The sequence below is a fragment of the Apium graveolens genome, chromosome 8, assembly GCF_009905375.1.
Source record: "Apium graveolens cultivar Ventura chromosome 8, ASM990537v1, whole genome shotgun sequence".
NCBI classification, from domain to species: domain Eukaryota; kingdom Viridiplantae; phylum Streptophyta; class Magnoliopsida; order Apiales; family Apiaceae; genus Apium; species Apium graveolens.
In genome coordinates this window covers 103277317-103299530 of record NC_133654.1, presented here as the reverse complement: position 1 = coordinate 103299530, position 22214 = coordinate 103277317, and positions in this window count along the sequence as shown.

The window sequence follows — 22214 nt, the reverse complement described above, 5'->3', positions numbered from 1 at the left end:
CCGTCGAAATACAATTTGCTAATAAAAATCAATTACTTTTCTGGAATATTTTATGTCTGGACGGATAACAGCTTATCCTCATCCGTCGAATTGTCTTAATCTCAGCCATTAATTCCCTATACATTATCCATCGAGTATACTTACAGTTTGTAAGCATTACACGATGGATAATGGGTGGAATTTTTATAGTTTATTTTTAAACGGCTATTTTAGGCCATTTCTATTGGTTACTTTATTTTACTTTATTATTTTTATCAGTTATTTTTGAGATAGTATAAAAGCTTATTTCATTGCAATTGTTTTTCTTTTATCATTATCAAATTCAACTGCTCTAATTTCATTCTCTCTCAAAGCACTTACTCTCCTTCTTCAAGCTCTTACTCTTTAACAATGGCACCGGTTGTAAAGATTATGTCTCAAACTGGGTTCATTTATGAGAAGAACAATTTCACTGCATTAGTGAACAAGGGTATTCAGCAATCAGATGACTATCACAAGATGACGGACTTTGTGAAGAATTGCAAGCTCAACTATGCCATGCTGGAATCACCCACAATCTTCTGTGAAGTTGTTGAAGAGATGTGGACCACTGCTACCTATAACTCTACAGATAAGACCATCACTCTAACCATCAAAGGTAAAGAATTTTTTATAAATAGTGATGTGATAAAAGCATGTTTCAAAATTCCTGACAACAATGTGACTTCACCACACACTGACACTGATATAATCAATATGCTCAATTCCATGCACTATGCACTTCCTACTTCTAAATTGAGTGATATTAGGAGAATGGGTCTTAGGAAAGAGTGGAGTTTCTTGTGTGATGTAGTTACAAAGGTTTTCTCAGGAAAGATCGGTAATTTTGATTCAGTGAATATTTTCATGCTATACATGCTAGTTACAGATAAATTTTATAATTTCAGTGATCTTGTCTTGTTTGAGTTAGGTTTCAAATTAGGGGAGTTAAATAAAAGAGGTAAAAATGTGTATTATGCTAGATTTCTTATGTTATTAGCTAACCACCTCTATGAAGAGATTGTGCTTGAGAACCCAAACAACAAACTGGATTGTTGGGTTCAAGAGAGAAGGCTCATTGCAGATTTGAACAGGGCCAATCATCACAAGGATGTGCCAATGTTCTACTTTCCTGTAATGCAAGCACCTCATGTAAGTGAGGTAAGTTCATCCATCCCTACAACTATTCCAACCTCCACAATTTCTTTGAGTTCAAGAGTAGCTATGGCAACTGTGTCAATGACCAAACAGTTGCCTACCAAAGCTTCCAAACCTACTATTATTTCAAAATCCAAATCAAAGAAATCCCCCTCTGTATCTCCCAAAAGATGCCAGTTGAAAAATCTACCAAAGCCAAATAGGGGAGTGTGAAAGAGGGTAAGTTAGGTGAGGGAAGGGGTGAACATAAAAGAAACCCCAAGAATAAGGTTGGAGAGTTGAGTGAATCCCAGCCTAGCCACACTGCAGTTTCCCAACAAACTGCAGTGCTTAAAAATGACAAAAGCTCATTTCTAACTGCATCCTCCCAAAATGATGTAGTTATTTAACAAAGCTCTCAACCAAGAGCACAGGTCAAGAGGGTTAGGGACACAAGCTCACCCCAAACTTATGCCAGAAAGAAGAAATCAAAAACCTCTGGGGATGCATAGGGTACACACACTGTGCAAACTGGTGCTAAAGACACAGTCACTGTACCTTCACAAATTCAGCTTGATGTGGCTCCAACAAATGTGGAGTCACAGCCAAAATCTGTAGTTATAGAAGCACCTCAAACACCATACTCACCAACAAATTCTCTGGATGTGGATATGATAAACACATCAATTCCTGATTTCCCTTTTTTAACTCTGTTGGGGAAGCCAAAATCTAGTGCGAGTGAGCATCATCTTTTAGATGATTTGTTGGCTCACTTGCCAATTCTTTCAGGAACTGTTGTGTCATCTGTGCCTAAAATATCTTCAATCAACACAGAGTCAACAATAGTTTCTATTCCCAACTCATTCATTCATACTCTCTCGACGGATATTGCTCATCCGTCGAGTAGTGATTGTATCCCGACGGATAAGCCTAACAGCAGTTATCCGTCGGATAGCAAAACCACTCACTCGATGGATATCATTCATCCGTCGAGTATCTCTGCACAGCTTCAAACTTCAATTATTTCAAGTACAGAAGATTTAGTGGTTGTACAGTCACTCTTAGGATTGAGAGAGAAGAGTGTTTTGAGTGAGAGTCTGGGTTGCTCCCAGGAAAAAGGAGAGGAAATGAGTGAAAATCTGCAATCCATTTCTTCAGGATTGGAAAAAGAGAGTGAGAGGAGTCCCACCTTAGTAGGTGAACGTGAGGGTGTGAGGGTGGGGAGCCAGGGTGAGACCCTGATGCAACAAAAGAGAGAAAATGAAAGAAATGCAGGTACTGGAGCAATAAGGATGGATGTCATTGCTAGTGAGTCAATGAATGTCCAGGATGCAGACAAGGAAGGACTATCTCAGCATCCTAAAGCTGTTATAGATTCTACTTCTCTTGATGCTGAGGCATTTACTCACCCTGTTCCAGCTTATCAAATTCTAGCTGAACAGGGCAATGACAATGCATAAAGGATGCTCAATCTGGTGCATACCACCCAGTCTATGCAAAGGGCTAAGGATGCCATCACAGCTTTGCCTTCTACAGCTGGTGATGTGGACTATGAGACTGGGGGTTCAGCTGATTTCTTTGGAGATGGGAGTGGGGATAGTGGAGATGAAGCAATGGACATAGGGGGAGAAGTAGATTCAAGCTCAAAGTCAGGTATGCCATCATGGGCATTCTCAAAGAATTGTGATGAGCATTACTTCAAGACAACCCTGATCCAGTTAATCAATCAGACAAATACTGCTCTTCAAACCACTACCAATGCAAGCACCAAGAAGCTCCTTCAGGCACATCTTGCCTCCCTACAACTTCAGCAAATACAAGGCCTCCAACATGCTAGAGATGTGGATTCTATGAAGGGTGATATTGAGGAGATGAAGAAGGCTATTTCAGACAGGATAGATTCTAAACTTCCAAAAGCTACAACGCTTGACATCAAGAAGTAATTAAGGAAAAATTTTGATCTGTCAACCAAGATAGATGCCTTGGATAAAAGAATGTCAGCCATGGAAGCATCTTTGACTGCCATTCATCTCCATCAAGCCCAATAGACTAATCTACTTCAAAAACTGGTGACAGCTCAAACCCCCTCCACAGCTCAACTTGATGATAACAAAAAGGGGGAGAAAGGACCAAGAGGGGGATAAGCTTCAGATACAAATCAGTAAAGTAATTGTGCCTTCAATTACTATTTCAAAGCCACCAGTCACAGATGGCATAGATCTGATTCAAGCAGCAACAGCCAACTTGAAAGTTGCTGAGAAAGAAAAGTTGAGTTTGGTCAACTGGGAGAAGATTGATGAGGACATACATAAAAAGTTTGAACTTGTCAAGGAGCCAGTTAAGTCAGCCATCCATCACTCTCAAGTCAAGCAAATTAGTGTGAATGGGATGAGCATGAACTATCTGGAAAGAGGACAATCTTCCTGCATCAAGTCTCCAAAGGCTAAAATAATTCTTAAACCAAGGGCAAACTACTCAAAATCATCCTTGAAGAACCCCCTGGACACTGTGTATGAGACACACAAGCCTGATGAGAAGAAGCTTCTGTCAAGATCAATTGTCTTTTATAAAGATCCAGCTGATTCAGTTTCTAAAAGGAGGATTGCTAAAATTTTCAGAAATGGGAAAGAAATTTGTGTGGTGGCTGGACACCCTCAATTTGCTCAAGCAAAGAGAGAAGAAAAAGCTAGATTGAAGCAGAAAAAGAAGCAGGCTGCTCTAGATGCTAAAAAGGCTAAACAGAAGAAAAAGCATATTGCTATCTTGGCCAAGCTACATGCTGTAAATTCATCACAACAAATTCCCTCTCAACCATCTGAAGCTAATGAATCAAGGAAGCAAGTTGAAGAACAGAAGAAATCTCCAAGAAAGAAAGAATTGGCTAAAAGAACTAAAAGGAGACTGGATATTGTTGATAAGGAATTGGAAGATCAATTTCCTAAGGAATCCACACCAACTACAACTCAAGCAACAAAGCCCTCTATGGTATTTGAAGACATAAGGGTGGTGGATCCCTACAGGAATATTCATGGTGAACCTATTATGCCCAAGGATGAGCCAATAGAATGGGAGAACATACCAATTCCAGACTTCAATCTACCAATCCTTAGCAAGCCAAAAAGGATGAAGTCAAGAGCAGTCAAGAAAGTGAAGTTGTCACCTCTCAAATCCAAATCTATAGTCAAAGCTCAGCCCAAAGTCAATAGGGGAGACTATCTGTACTTGTGTGACATCAAAGAATTTTCTGATCTAAATCTCTATCTGGATGAACTAGATGAATTAAGAGGTATTGATGTATACAGGAACCTACCTGAAAGGTTAGTGTTCAAGTACAAAGGAGGAAAGGAGATTCAGTGGCCACTTCACAGGATTCTTCAAGAGAACCAATTGTACTGATTAAAGTTTACTCATCCTTCAAGAAGAACTTTGGGTTCAATATCACTGCAAGAAGACTAGTATTGAAGAATATTGAAGAACTAAGGAGTGTTAGAGCTAAAGATGCACTCCCAAAGACTCTAATCATCCCATACACAGGGAGAAGAGTGCATCTAAGGCCCTACTGGCTGATGAAGTTCATAGATGACAAAGGTGTGAGAAGATTCTTCAGATTAGAAGACCAATTGAGCATCTCCAGCAATGAGACTCTCTTGGAAATGCAAGGAAAGCTAAATCTCTCAGAATCTGATGAACTGGAATTCCACAGACAGCTCCAAAATCAGATTGATGAAAACAACAGAAAGCTTGGAAGAAGATCCAGACCTTCAAGAAACTAGAAAAATCTGCTCAGGCTAGAGGAGCATCTTGAAAATGACTGTGAGCTAAACTTTGTACATTTTGTTATTTGAAGCACTTTTCAGTATTATCTACTTTCTTTTAAAGTTGTATGTTTAGGGTGTTTTGTTATCATCAAGTATCTCTTAATTTATGGCTACAATTCCAGTAGACATAAATTGGGGGAGATTGTTGTGCATATGTTGTGTACTTGATGATTACTTAAACAAAACACCTAAGTAGATTTTACTTAGTGAAATAATGTAGCACTCGACGGATAAGAATTATAGTCCCGATGGATAACTCATTATGACGGATGATGACTTATTATCCATCGAGTGAGTAGCTTATGTAATAATGAGTCTGTAGCACATTTCTGCATACACCTTTGTATAGATTCTGTAGTAGCATATAAGTCATATTGACTTTAACTAGATATGCAGAATAGGTTGATTAATTATACATAGATGATGTCTTGTAATTCTGCATAAATGAATTAAAGTCAAGTGCCAAAATAGCTACTGACGGATGATTAACAAAGCAGTCGACGGATGATCAAATGGCTATCAACGGATGTTCAATATAGCAGTCGATGGATGATCAATGAAGCCATCAACGGATGATCATAAAATCGACGGATGATCATGTACTCAACGGATAAAGAATTCAAATATCAGTTGACAGTGACAGCATAGTCACATGCATTGAAGTGTATGCAAATGAAATGAGGAAGCCTATTAACTGGGTAATAGAGAACAAAGTAGCAAAGCATTAAACCCGATAGTTTTTATAATGATCCTGTCTTTTAACTTTATAATCTTGGTAATATATAAACCAAGAAGTAGCAAATAGAAACAAGCATCTGAGATATAAAAAGTGAGAAACATTTGTAAGCAGAATTATTAGCATTTCTCTGTATTCTCAGTAGTTCATATTTGTAAGTAGCTGTGAGCATTCTTGCACACAGAGTTCTCTCGATATATATTATATATCTCTGGTGCAATCATTCAAATCCACCATAAAGTTTTTAAAGACTCTTGTTTTTAATTACTTGTGTTTTGATTCACTTAAGTTTTTATTCCGCATTGTGCTAATTAATACACTTATATTTATATTCGAGTTTGAACATTTTATTTCAAGAAAAAGTTTCAAGAATTCCATTCAACCCCCCTTCTGTAATTCTTGTCATATTGTTAAGGGACTAACAAAATCGTTAACTCAGCTAACAGAGAACGAAGCCAGGTAACCTCACAGCAGCAATCAACCATTGACCTGTACTCAGTGTCTGCTGAAGAACAAGAAATGGTATGCTTCTTTTTACTCTTCCAACTCACCAAAGCAGAAGCAAACTTAATGCAATACTCAGTGATAGATTGGAGAGTCAAACGACAAGAACCCCAGTCAGCATCACAAAAGGTCTGAATATGAGAGGAGCTTTGAGCAAGAAAAAAAAGACCTTGGCCATAATTACCTTTTAAATATTTAACCAGCTTCATAGCAGCCTGTAAATGATTAATGCGAGGAGCTTGAAGGAACTGAGATAAAAAATGAACAGAGTACGAGATATCAGGCCTCGTAATTGTGAGGTATATAAGTCTGCCAATTAGACGTCGATATACAGTGGGATCAGCCATGAACATGGAGTCATCAAGAGCCAGGGTATAATTTTGTTCAAGAGGAATGACAACAGGTTTCGAATTGTCACAGTGAACATCTTTGAGAATATCCAATGTGTACTTTCGTTGATTGATATAGATCCCAGAGGTAGAACGAGCAACTTCTAAGCAAAGGAAATACTTTAGGGCACCCAATTCCTTTATTCTGAATTTTGTGGCCAGAAAATCTTTAACCAGCTGCATCAAATTTACATCATTTCCAGAGAGGATCATATCATCTACATACACGAGTAGAGTCATAATAGACTTGCCAGAAATTAAAAAGAAGAGACTGTGATCACATCGAGCCTGTTGAAACCCAAATTTAAATAAGGCATCTAAAAGCTTCATAAACCAACATCGAGGGGCCTGTTTGAGACCATAAAGGCTCTTAAGTAACTTGCACACTAATCGTTGAGTAGGATATTTTGCACGAATATGCACAGGGGGACATACCCTAGAGGAAGATCCAGGTAAACATCTTCTTGTAAGTCACCATGCAAAAATGCATTGGTAACATCAAGTTGAGTCAATGACCAATTATACTGAGCAGCTAGAGCAAGGAAAACTCGAAGAGTTGTCATTTTAGCAACTGGTGCAAACGTATCAAAGTAGTCCAAACCCTCGGTTTGAGTAAATCCCTTAGCCACCAAGCGGGCTTCGTAACGATCAAACTCGCCATTGGGTAAATACTTGACCTTATACAACCATTTACACCCCACTACATGTTTATCAGGAGTGTACGGAACTACATCCAAAGTGTGATTTTCCTCAAGAGCAGCTAGCTCAATGCTCATAGTTGTACACCACTCAGTTTGAGTAACAACATGTTTAAAACTAGCAGGTTCAAGGATTTTGGTAATGTTGGCAATAAAGGTTTGATATAAGGGAGTAAATCGATCGTATGTGAGATATTGAGTAAGAATATAAAGGTCAGATGAGATGGTAACCCTGTATAATCTGCAAACTTGTGTGGCAATTGTTTAGTGCGAACTGGACGAGGTGCAGGAGGGGGAGTAACAGGCAAAGGAGAATATTCCACACTCTGAAGCTCAGGACTATCAGATGAAGGAGCAATAGGAGTAGTGTCAGCAACCTCATCTAGGAGAGGTTCATACAAAACTGAATCTGACTCAGAGAATAATGATGTGGACACATCAGTGATGATATTCCGAAATGGGAACTCATGTTCCATAAATTTCACATGACGTGTGACAAATACTTTTCGTGTATGTAAGTCAAGAACACGATAGCCTTTTTGAGCATAGGGATACCCAATAAAAACACATTTAGCAGCCCTGGCCTCAAACTTGTCACGAGTAGTTGGAAGAGTAGATGCATAACATAGAGACCCAAATACTCATAAACTATCATAGTCAGGAGGCTTCTTAAACAAGATCTCATACGGAGTTTTGCCATTCAAGACAGGGGTTGGAATCTATTGAGAAGATAGACAGCTGTTGGGATGCAATCACCCCAAAATTTAATAGATAAACCAGCATGGAACCGAAGAGCTCTAGCTATATTCAGAATATGTCTGTGTTTGCGTTCCACTAGACCATTCTGTTGTGGTGTATAAACACAGTTGTTTTGATGTATAATACCAAGAGCATTAAAGATACTTGCAAGAGATTTATTTAAGAATTCAGTTCCGTTGTATGTGCGAACAACCTTAACCAAAGTATTAAATTGATTTTGCACAACATGAATAAAATTTGAAAACATAGATGGAACAAGGGATTTATCATCTAGTAAGTATACCCAAGTAGCACGAGACATGTCATCGATAACTGTTAAGAAATATTGACAATTATCATGAGTTTTAACATGATAGGGACCCCATAAATCAACATGAACTAACTGAAATAAAGAAGAAGATACACTTGTGCTAATAGGAAACTGCAATTTTGTTTGTTTAGCCAAATGGCAACTATCACAGGTACTCACTCAACAAAGGTTTATTACAAGTAACAGGAAGTAAGGACAAGACAGTAGCTGTGACATGCCCCAGTCCAACATGCCAAAGATCGAAAGAAACACTACAACTAATAGTAGCAGACATTGCAGATGAATAAGGCAAAGAAGATGCATGTGGAGGAGTGCTAAACTTGAAAGTATCCAAAATATAGAGACCAACAGAAAGACTACCAATCTCGAGATCCTTCTTCAAGACAAGGTCCTGAAGAAAGCAAGTGTTAGTAGAGAAGGAAACAAGTTTATGAGTAGTATGAGTAAGTTGTGGGATAGAAAGGAGATTATAAGAGAAAGTAGGAACACATAACACATTGTGAAGTTTAATAGACTCAGTCAACATAATATTACCAACATGTGTAATGTTAGCAGTTTGCCCATTGGGTAAAGACAAAGTAGCAGAACAAGGTTGAGGACAGGACAACAAATTAAGATAAGGAGTAATATGATCAGTAGCCCCAGAATCCAATATCCATTTAGAATGATGAAGGGAGAAAGAAGTGTGAGCCTGACTGACAAAAGGATTAGAAGTACCTGAGAACTGAGTAGCATTTGCAGAGCTCATATAAGGCCAGGTAGGGGATGAAGGACTAGAGGTGGAGGTAGGTGTATCTCTAAGAGTTGCTTGAAGCATTTGCAAGAGATTAGTATATTGAGCAGGAGACATCCCACAACTAGAGGAATCAACAACAATAGAAGTATCAGGCACATACTCAGTACTAGTGACAACAACATTATTGGCATTTTTCTGCTGCATAAACTTAGGTTTGGGTTTAGGTTTCCCAAAAGATTTGTGCCATTGAGGGAACCCATGAAGGCAAAAGCACTTGTCTCTAGAGTGACCAGACTGATGACAATAGTCACACTGCATATCCTTATACTCCAACTCAGTCTTCTTGTTTACAGAAGTTGTGCCCTTAGAAATCTGAAATCTGTTGTATGGAGAAGTCTTGACATTCATAGCAATTTTATCCACAGAGATATGAGAAGAACTATTGCATTGATTTTCTTCCTGTAATAGCATACTATAACATTGGCTCAAAGTAGGTAACGGAGTCATAATCAGATTTTGACCCATGACAGCAGTATAATGCTCATTTAACCCCATGAGAAACTAAGTAAGTTGCAGAGATTCTTCATATTTCACAAGATTGGCATTAACATTGCAGGTGCATTTAGCATGACTGCAGGTAGGTTTAGTAGACAAACACTCCAACTCATCACTAAGTGTTCGATACTTGGTGAAATAGGTAGCAATTGACATAGTGCCTTGAGAAAGTTGAGCAAGTTCCTTTCTGAGATGAAACAGATGAGGTACATTGCTTTGAGCATAGCGAGCAGCTAGATCTTGCCAAATTAGGCAAGCAGTTTTCATATACACCACACTGTTTCTAATGTCCACAGACACAAAATTTAAGATCCAGGAGGTAACCTTATTGTTACACCTGTTCCAGTGAGCTAGTAAAGTGGAATTGGCAGCAGGCATAATATAGGAGCCATCAACAAGACCAAGTTTCAACTTGGACGACAAGGCAATTTCCATGGAACGGCTTCACTGATTATAATTTTGTTCAGTTAATACAATCGTGGTCAAAGTCATGCCTGGATTATCAGACGGATGAAGATAACATGGATGACTAGAATCAATGGAGATAAGAGAGCTCGAAATAGTGGAAGAATAAGATGATGGAGATGCTATAAAGAAAATTGTGCGGAAGTTTGGATCTATGAGATTTATGAATTTAACAACGATACCAGCACATCAAACACAGATAATTACTAGTACCAAATAGTTTAATTAGTGATGAACAAATTGAGATGAGAGCAGAAATTGACAAGTGATAAACAACAAAAGTCATAAATCACAACAAATAGATTGAGAATAGTGTAAACAAGTAACAATCTCAAGTAGTAGAACAGAATTGACCACGAGTTAGAGAAAACTCGACCACGAGTTTTGTAAAAATCCAGAATCACGCAAGGATGAGATGGAACCAAGATGAATTTCATGTTCTTATGGAAGAACAGTTGAGGTGTAAAAAACTCTGAAAATTGACCAGCCATCGAAGGAGGCTTAGGCACGTACTCCGAAATGATGAAGTCGATGTGCTCAACCTCAATAATATCAACCACATTATGATCCTCAACACTTTGAAAATGCTCAACTTGTTTAACCTCCTGAGTTAGTTCTTCCGTAATTTGTTTAGCCTCCTCAACTGGATCTTTCGTAACAACTTCTTCAATAGGCTCAAATTCTATTTCCCCTTTGACCATTTTCTCATTCTCGAAATGCATAAGACATTTTACTTGGGATTTTGAGAGTCTCACAAATACTCTTTGCATCATCCACTGTTTGGTTTAGCTCCTCATCTCTACGTTTGCGCCTTTCTTTGCTCAACTCAATTTCATACCTCTTTTTTAATCTTATAAGTTGATCAAGGTGATTATTTAACTCCTTTATCTTAAGTTTATATTAAAGAAACCAATGCTCATTATTGACACAAATAGACTTCGTGATAAAACTCATAATATTCACGCTGAAGATAATATTATCTTCCACAATATCAATTTGACGCTTGATGTGAGCTGACATGTTTCAAGACATAAAACAAATGCAAATTAACTGAACTCGATATCAAATTCAGAAGTAGCGAATACTGAGATGTCAAAATTCAGTGGTCACTAGTGGTCGCAAGGGCAAGTTCTGTAATTCAAGAGATAAGTTGGTGATTTCAGGAACAGTAATGGACCAATTTGTGAATTCAGGAACAACGAGGGACCAACTCTATATAATTTAGGAACAAATAAAACAGCTGGGCAGAAGAGTGTGTATGGGTAAAAACAAGGAAAGTAAGTTGTATGTATATGTAAGCAGGTGTATGTCTATATGTGAATATGGTTTGGTATTACACCTTTTATTTCAATGCAAAAGATGATCAGGAAAGAGACAACGACGACTTGACTGGTGGAACAGTGGTAGCAGCAGCTTGAATCGGCGGCGACAGACTTCAGGTGGCGTCTCGAACTCCGGCAGACCTGTTCAGGTGCGATTTTCTGCTCCCTCTCGATCTAATTCCTCCTCCTTTCTCTCTGATTGTTTGCTGATTGAAAGTGCGACCGATTGTGATGCCTTGCGATCTGTTTTCTGATTTAGGACTAGGGTTTGTATTCTGGTCGGGTCGGGTGTTAGGTCACACACACTGTAGAAGGGGGTTGAATACAGTGTATAGCACAATCAAATCGAATTCTAATAACACAAGTAACAGAAAATAGACTTTATTCAAAGCAATAAACTCTGTTACAATATGGAATTGTCCTCTCTCAGTGATGAACAAATATCACGAGAGCTGCTAGGGTTACAATGAATAATATTCTTGATAATGATAACACTTATAGTGTAAATCCTATGTCTGTGTTTATATACTACATAGTTATAAGATAATCGCTAATTGATATGGAATATAATTCTGCTTCCTAAAATATATCAATCAGATATCTTTTCTTCCAAGTATTCTATTCTTCATAGAATTCCTTCTTCATGCATATCTCTTCTTACATTTGTCTCGATCTTCTCTTCCTTCAATCAGCCGCCTTCCTTATCTGAACGTTTCCTTTAAGTCCTGATATTATCTTCTGATAAATATCTCTTGAACCTTAAGTACCGATGACTTAAGTTCTGAATTCAGTATAAGTACTGATTTCCAGTTAAGTACTGATTTGTCCTGTTTAAGTAAGATCTGAAAACTAAACACATATCATATTAGACATGACATTATCAAATATATCTAACAATCTCCCCAACTTGTAAATTAGCATAATATACAAGTTTAACAAATATTTGATGATGTCAAAAACATTAAGTACAAACATTGAGCAGTTGTAGATCTTGACTTGGCTTCACTTTCTGATCTCTCTATGTCAGGAGTTGTTCTGAGATAGTTCTTTAACAAACATCTCTCAGCATATCTGAGTTCATCAATCATCCTTCTTTTAGCATCTTTAAGCTCTGCAGAATCTTTACCAGTTTGGAAGATAGCAGCCCTGAGATCATTTATTCTAGCTTTCCTTATGTCCTGATCCAGTCTGATCAAATATGCCTTGTCAGACTCAAGATTGAATTCTACAGCCTTATAACCCATAAAGGTAGTTATAATCTTAGCAGAGTTAGGCTTCATCTCAACAATATCACCCTTGTGATCTCTGTACTTTGGAAGATATGTGTTGTCAGACTTTACAGAATAAAGCCTTTTCTGTCTCTGAATTTGAGTCTTCAAATAGTTTGCAGCACTTTCTGTTATTCTGTCATTCACTTGAAGTAAAAATAAAACATGTTCTAGTTCTTCAAAATACTTCAGTGGAATAGCATTTTCCCTTATGTGATAAACCCTACCATCTGTCATGAAGTATAACAAGATGTGTTCTTTCAAGTAGGTATGGTAAACCATCTGTACAGATTCTAGTTGATTCAATCTTTCAGGAGTTGCTCCAACACCTGGTTCACTTAAGGAAGTTGGATCATTGGTTGTGTTCTGTACTCTTCTTTCATCAGCACTACCCGATCCAGATTTATCTCTTGCTTCCTTTCCAGTAACCACTCTTGCTTCAAAACCACTTGCAACAGTCTTCAAAGGTTGAGTCTGTTTGGCTTTGGTGAATCCTGGTAGGAGTAACTTTGAGGATTTAACATGAGCAATGTCAGAGGTTTCCTTTGATTTATCTTCTGATATCAAATCAACTTGAGCTATGTCAGAGGTTACTTGCTTCTTTGTAATATTAGAACTAACTAAATCTTGACTCTGAACAACTTGAGCCATGTCAGAGGTTGTCTTAGCAATCTTTCTTGAAGTCAGAGTAAGATCAGCATCTTCATCAGAAATTTCTTCATCCACATGAGGCACATAAACCTTTATAGGTTCACCAACTTTTTCTTTGCCCTTGGACTTTTGATCTATCTGTAATTGTGATTTGGCCTTGGTTGCCTCAATATTTGTCCTTTCTTTTATCACAATGCCTTTGTGTAATAACCCCAAATTTTGGGAAATTTTTGAAACCCTTATGAATAGTGTTTTTGCTGAATGAGAAAACTTTTCATGCCACACTATGTAGGGGTTCTGATATGGATATTCTGAGATTTTATTAGTACTTTATATGGGATATAAGTGTATGTAAAGATCGTCAGAATCCAAATCCGAACACTTTGATTTTTCCCGGAAATACACTAGATACGGAAAGATTTGAGAAAAAGGTAACAGGATAAAAAGGATTTAAATTAAAGGATTATAGGAGAGGATCATAAAAGGAATATAATATATTGAGAAAGGTTAAGGGAACCTAAGTAATAAGATCCCGGGTATGATCCTTCAAACGATAAACGAAAACGAAAGTTAAGCGAACCGTATAACAGATCAGCGGTCATTAGGTAAACAATTAGGAAGTTAATCAAAGGGATTAGAGAGGATGATGTCACCCAACCAATGAGAAGAGGACAAGGAGGGGAGGATGACATCATGAGGATGACACAAGCATGACATGGGAAGGAAGGAGATGTGGTGGCTTTTTAACCACACAAAATCAAGGGCAACTAGGTAATTTACTAAAACAAACACAAAAATCAAACCAACCAAGCCAAGCAAATCATTTTTCATCAAAATCAAAAAGAAACCAAGGCATTGTTCTTCATGCTCTCGGCCAAAACAGAACCAGAACACTAAAACTGCTGTATCTCCTTCATTTCTCACTCAAATATTATGTTCTATAGCTCATTGGAAAGGTATTGAGATGGCCTACAACTCTTGTTCACAAGTCTCGTCCAAATAATCATGGTAAGACCATCATTTTTACAGTTCTTTAAATCGGACTTTTAGAAACTTCAAAGCCTAACTTTGTGTTCTTGATTTCTTTGGAAAGATCAAGCTTGTAGGAGGCTCCCTAAGGCTTCCTAGCAACTTAACACCTCCCAAGGAAGGTATAAACTTCAAACCCTAGCATTTACTTTATTTGTTAGTAAGTTTAATGGTTGGTGTTGTGAAATGAGAAGCATGGATTGTGGTTATTAGTAGTTTGGTTTGATTTGGAAGTGTTTTTGATAATTGAAGCTTGATTATAGTTCATAGGTCTTAATTGTGGTTGTTTGAGTTGAAAACCTTGGATATTATGGACTGATGTGGTATGGTTTAGGTGAAGTTTTGTTGTATTGATGGTTATGAGTTGGTTGGTGGTTAATTGGAGTAGTTTAAACATTGGTAATTGCGTAAACATAGCCGTCGTAATGTCCGATTTTCTTTGGACTGTTTTTGTGCATAACATTAGGACCCGAGAACCCCCTGCTAGATTATGACCACTGCCATGTTTAGATAGCTCATGTTACGAGCTTCGTTTTGATATGTAGTTCGTTCGATTCCGATGCACGGTTTAGGAGAAACGACCGTTTCAAGTAACGGCGTTTCGCGAACGAAACTTTTCCCCTCGCCTTAATTTGAAACATAGGTTAAAGACCAAAAAGGGTTAATTAATGCATGAAACATTTATGGTAAGTGTGTTAGGCAGTTGGTAAGACACTCGCGAAGGAATCGCCTTAAAACTCGTAAAGGTTAAATTATTAAAAATGGTGGAGCCGAGGGTACTCGAGTGACTTAAGAGAATCAGTAAGCGCAAAACGAGCGTTAGAGTCTGAGTTGGTTAGAGTATAGATTTACAAGTGACTTTGGTTTAATTCCAACTTACTTGTTGTTTATAGGTTACCAGACTCGTCCCGAGCCATTCGTAACCCCCAGTCGCTCAGGCAAGTTTTCTACCCGATATACTGTTGTTGTGATGTAAATATATGTATATGCATTATCTTGTGATAGTGCATGATTGTTATTAGCAAATTTTGCGATATATTGGAGCATGCTGATATGGTATATATGCATGTCTGTTTCGTAATCTGGTTATCTATCTGTTGATTTCAATGCTTATAGTTGCATAATACCTATGCTAGAAATAAGCAAGTAGTTGCGTATACCCTTAGTATAGGGGATAAAAGGTGAACATATTTCTAAACCGGGAGTCGATGTTCCCGAGTATATTATATATATATATATTTATATATATATGGATATAGTTTTTAAAACTATGGATCGAATAAGGTTTATTCGATACCTTTATTTTACTTAATTGAATATTAATTTGAGTATTCATTCGAGGGCTTATGACTCAGTTTATTTTATTATTTGAATATTATTTGAATATTCATTCGAGGGCTTATGACTCAGTTTATATTATTATTGAATATTACTTGGATATTCATTTGAGGATGTATGACTCCTTTATTTTATGAATATTATTTATAGTATTCATTCGAGGTATTATGACTCCGCTTATTACTTAATAATATTCTTTATTTTATTAAAGAATAAGGTGTCGATAATCAAACTTACTTTTGATTATTCAAATAAAGATATTACTTTCGTATAAGTATATCTTTGATTATTTGCTATTCATTTCAAGTATAAGTTTTAATACTTCTACTTCAATTATTTTATAAAGATTATTCTTTATGGGAATATTATTTAAATAATAATATTCAGACATTTTCTAAATATTCTGGGGACTGATTTACTTCATTAAATCAGCTTCACTCCAAACATTCTTAAAAATGTTTTGCGAGTCTTCAAAATGATTTTTTTTAAAAGTTAGAGCGGATCCCAAAATTCATTTTTTTTAAGATCCTCCTTTCGAAGGGGATTTAAATACTCGCTCAAAACCTGAGGGATCCGGCTCTGTGGTGTGTTTTATATTCGCAACAAGGTTGCTGTTTTGATAAATGAATTGATTACTTACCCAACACTCGGGAAGTAAAATTCTTGGAACAAGTTAATCCATTAACAGGCATCGCCTGGGAAATATCGGTGAGTTCTCCTTTCCAAATAGATACGACTTCTTGGTGGAGCCGTATCAACAAGTTTCTACTTGGGGAAAGTGGGGACAAGCTTTACGTTTCAGAGTCATGGATTTCATCTGAACTAGGAGTGGCGTAAGTGGCCAAGTAGCGCCGGCCCAGCCTTATTATATTGGCCCAAATGGCCTGGAAGTTCCGCTAAGGCGGTCCATTCCTTAGGAGTTCAGTGTTCGGTTGACAAGTAAATCCGACAGGTTCTCCTCTACATGTAGAAAATGGTGGGGTTGGACTACTACGACTGATCATCGTAAGTGGTCTTCCTGGAGCGGCAAACTCCCGTAATGAGTTCATCATCCAATTGGATAATTTCTGCAACACTACCCAGAGCACTTCGATGGAAAGGCTACGGTTGGGCGATTGTTGAGTGTTGGCAGGGTCAAGTTTTCAAAATGATGTTTACATCAAATGAAGTATCTCGTAACTTTATTTTATTTTGATAATATTTTAAAGATTTAATCTATTCAAATCTTGCCTTATAGTCTCATCTATGTGATGAACTTTTGAAGCTAATTATAACTTGAACGGTGGTAGTTCAAGTAGTATTTGGGAAAGATATAAGTATATTGGGGTATCTTGTAACTTCATCTTTTAAACTTATATCTAATTAATAATTGTCTTATGAATGACAAAGATTTTCAGAAAAACGTTGAGACAAGGTTAGATATATGAGATCACCTTGCAACGATATTTTTTTTATACAGTTATACACTGAGACTTTGTGTATATTGTGCATGGAAGAGGAGTTCCAATATTTTGAAAAGTATATATGTATATATATATATACTGAATATTTTGCGACTTCATCGCATTAAGATATCAACTTGGTTCATTTCTTTTGACCAAGACTTTCATGAGTACTATGAGAAGGCTCATATATTGTTAATCATTATACATATTATTTTGGTAGGCTTGCTGCTCACCCTTGCTTTCTTCTTTCATCACACAACATCAGATAGACAAGATGAACCAGACCAAGCTCCCGATTCGCAAGAGGTTAGGAGACGTTCCGCAGTTTTCTAGAAGCACTGATGCCGCCATAGCTGAGGTAGGAACTACCAATAGGCTAGGCTTTCAACTTTTGATGTATCAGATTATGTATATTTATGAATTGTAATAATGGCAAAGAAATGTAAATTTATTCAGAAACCTGTTTAAGGTGTATTGGCATATAATTGTGGAATAAAACGACTTGTGATTATTTTTGGATATTCATCTCTGAGACTATAACTTGGGGTGTGTGTGTTTATTGTGGGGTCACAGTACAGAGTAGTTGATTATTTATTAAGATTGAGTGTTGTTAAGGGAAATGGAACTCGTGACAACCCGGATCCCCGACCCCGGATTTGGGGGTGTTACAGAAATGGTATCAGAGCTAAGCGTTATAAACCTCAGAGATGATGGGACGTTAAGATAATAAGTTCACTAAGATAATAAGAACTCTTGCCAAGTTCATAGTCGGACTACCTAACGTAGTACTGACAGTTAAAACCCTTATGGGAACCCTTATAAATGTAGCGATAGAAGCGTAGTTCGTTATCGTATATGGTAGCGGGACTCCGAACCCTGAAGTTGAGGAACATCAACGCGATGATGTTTTATTACTAATTGGAGATCAGATTGTGGATCCAATAGAGCGTCCTAACGCAGGACCGGATGATGTTGATATTGAGGATGTAGCGGTTGAGGATGTTGTCCTAGAAGGGATAGTTGCTGAGGAGGATCCCATGGAGGATCCTGACGAGATTGGATAAAGGACCACTGATGAATTGATGACCCTGGTTGGGTCGACTACCAGAGGTAGGATTGGCCGGTCACTACCAGAGGTTCGTTCAAGTTTGTAAAGATAGTAGCCCCTTTAACGCGGCTTACTCGTAAGACTGAGAAGTTCGAATGGACAGAGAAATGCGAGAACAACTTTTAAGAACCGAAGCAAAGGTTGGTGACGTTCCCTATGTTGGCGTTGCCGGATGGAAAATGAGATTTTGTGATTTGTAAGTGACGCTTCGCATAAGGAATTAGGGTGCTTCTTATATAGCACAGCAAGATAATCGCGTCTGCGTCAAGACAATTAAGGGAATTTAAAATTCGATATCCCCACCCATGAGCTTGGGCTCGTGGCAATAGTTTTGCCCTAAAGATTTGAGGCACTACTTGTATGGAGAGAAGTGTGAGATTCACAAACCATAGGAGCTCTAGTACATTCTTACGTAGAAAGAGCTCAACATACGCCAGAGGAGGCGGTTAGAGCTAATCAAGAATTATGATTGGGAGATTCTTTATCATTCGGGGAAAGCCAATATGGTGGCTGATGCCCTTAGTAAAAAGGAGAGACTCAAGATGATAATGTCTTTTGGAGAGTTTATAAGAGATTTTGAGAAAATGGAAATAGTAGTGAAGGTAACCGGAGCCGGTACCGAAAAGCTGTTTGAGATAGCAATACAGCCCGAAATATTGGAAAAGAACATATTGTGCCAGTAAAAGTGATGAATGAAGGCAGAGAGCCAACAAATAGGTATGAGATTAATACCGAGAGAGATGATAAGGGAATAATGAGGTATTCCTATAGAATTTGGGTTCCAAAGGTTTAAGAGCTTAAAGATGAAATCTTAGATGAAAGCTAGTTTGAGGAATAAGAGTTAGAGCAAACCCTGAACGTGATAGTCAGGGAGGTTGCCACCAAGACAAAAGGAACCCATAACATGATGAAGTGGAAAATGAGGATTTAAATTATGTAAGATGACCCCAATTATGGGGAGTAGGAAGAAATATTTAGACTGAGGAAACAAAAGTCGAGTAAGGACAGGAGACCCGAGATGGTACCCCTATACGGCAATTCATGGACCTGTCTAAAGAGAACTTAGACTATTATCCCCAACCACCACCCTGAGGAGACAGTGCGGTGGGAAATTCTTTCATGACCTTAAAGTCACTAAGCTCTCAGAGTTCCAAGGAACAAGCTGACCCAGTCGAGGCAAGAGCCTGGCTAAAGGAAATAGATGAATCATTTGAGATTCTAAATGATTGACAAACCACAAAAGACTGTTTTGTCACTTACCCTCCTAAGAGAGAGACCACCCGCTGGTGAAAGGCCAAGGAAGGCATGGAGCAAGAGATTATAATAAACTGATTTAAGTTCAGTCAATTGTTTTCAGGAAAGTACTTCCCAAGGTTATGGAGATAGTGTAAAAGCTTAAGAGCCAGAACAAAGGCAGACGAGTATGATGAATTATGAATCTAAGTTATAAAAGTTATCAAGATTCGTTCTGAAGACACGAATCCAGAATGACGGGATGTTTGAAATCAATGATTATGTTGTGTTGGTTCATGAAATAACGATAAGAGAAAGGAATATAAAGGCAAGAGAGTTTGAGGAATGATAAGGGAGTTGGGTATGAGGAAACCCTAAAGACTCGTAGAAATAGAAATAGAAAAGTAGGTAATCGTCCGGATGAGAGCGATTCACCATGAGTTAAATTGATGGTTGAAGGTATAAGAGATACATATATTTTATCCCCTGTAAGTTGGGAAGATTCGAGGAAACCTTGAGATAATTCGAAGGATAAATAATGAGACGCGGATAGACTGAGGAGACAAGAAAGTAAGAAATTAAGAAAATTGGGTGAAGGAAGTGACCTTCAAGAAGGTAAAGTGTAAGACCGGTGGCTTGATACCCAGAAAGGGAGACGCCAGATATGAAAGATATCCCAACATTGAGATGACTGTTGAGATAAACAACAAAAGTAAATAAGGAATTATTAAGAAGAAGTTCACGTTGAACATGACCAATATCTTCCAGAACATCCATGTTATCATTACCAAATCAAGAAAGAAAAGTGGATGACCATTGTTATCTTTTGGAGGCCATATGGATTGACCTCAATTTGAATAAGGATGCTATTATGAAGTTAGGTATAGACTATCGAGGTGGGAATGATTGAATAAGACACCCTTATCAGGGATATATGACTTGATTTATCCATGGAAGGATGCAGGTACCTTTTAAAGGTGGAATTAAGGATAGAACATCGGTAACTTAAAATGAATCCTAGGGGAATGCATAAAGGTTGGAATTTCACCCTTAATAGGGACAGTATGAGTTTTGACAGTATGATTTGGAAAGGGTTAATGTAGCAACAACCTTTAAGAATCAGTGGAGAAATTTTTCAGAAGTATATAGACAATGGTTCTAGTAATAGTAAATGGTATTTTAATATGCCCTGTATCTAGGGAATACAGGAGGAACGATTGAAGGATAACCTTAGAGGTTTTACAAGGAGAAAGGTAATATTCAAAATTTTCAAGAATAGAAATGTTGATAAAGGAAATATGACGTAGTTATAATGTTGCCAAGTGGGGCACGTGTTAAACCACGAGAAAGTATGGATCGAACCAGTAATGGTCGAAATTATTCAGGGCAATTAGGACTTAAGATAAAAGATGTTCTAATTATGATTGAGAGTCAGTCATGACAGTGATTAACCTCTAAAGACTGAGGCAATAACTTATGGAAAAATGGTGATTTTTTTTTTACTCATCAGATTTTAAGGAAAGCATTTTCACATAAGCTGTGATTGAAATAAGGTAGAAAATTTATTTGGAGATGGTTAAAGTGACATTGACTGTAAGGAAATTTTACTATCAGGAAAGGCCAAAGAGGTGGCCGACACTTTAAAGGTAAGAGGATAATTATAGGCGCTTGTGCCAAAAGAATACAGTGATGATGGTTAAAACTGTGAAGGTTGTATTATGGTTTGGAAGATTGACATTCCTTCTGATGACTGTGCAATACCCAGCCGTAATAGTAGTTGATAAAGGTTTAATTCGTGTAATCGCCATGAGCGGGCTATCTATCTTAGAAGGTACTATCTTGAGAATGAGCCTGGACCATGTTTCAAAAGGACTAAATGAACCTTTGAGATCAGGAGTGTTCTTCATGAATCAGAAATGGTGATTATGTTACCTCCTTAGAAGGATTTGATATGACATGTATGGACTCCGTATGGTTAGCTATTAAGATTTCATGGAAAGTGAATGATGACAGTGGGTCAGTGGTGGACCATAGTAAGGCAGCAATGATTCTGCGAGTAACGAGCTGATTACAACCGTGAGAGTTGTATTGGAATGGATGTTGAGATTGAGTACCACTAAACGGGTCGTGGTAGTGTATAAGTTATCATTGATAGACTAATTAAGTAGAGTATCTACCTATTGAATATTTATTCCCTCTTATGAAAAGAGAGTCGTATTACTATATGAGGAAGGTTGCGGTGCAAGCATAGAACTCTAGTAACGGTGATGTCTAAAATGAGATCCCAGGTTTGATTTTCGAAATCGAGGGAGTTTCAAAGGTGATTGTGTATAAGCTCGAGGAAGAGCATGGGTCCATAGAATGATGGACGGAATAGAAATATTTAGGCATGGGAAATACGATGCTATAATACTTGATGCTGATATAAATATATATATGTTTTGTTCTCCTATGACAAACCTCTATAGTTCAGAGGTAGGTTCCAAGCCAGATATTTTGTGGCAGTATATTTTTTTATATATACAATTCTCTTCAGTTCGTTCTTTTCTCTTCTTTTCATTTCATGTAAGTTGAGAAGAACAACCCTTCCAGAAGGGGAGGTATTGCCGAATGACTGTCTATCTGTGTGATAGAAGCCTAGTAGGATACCAACTATTGTTTAATTGCTTGTCAAGTACTAAAGGCTGGCCACCTT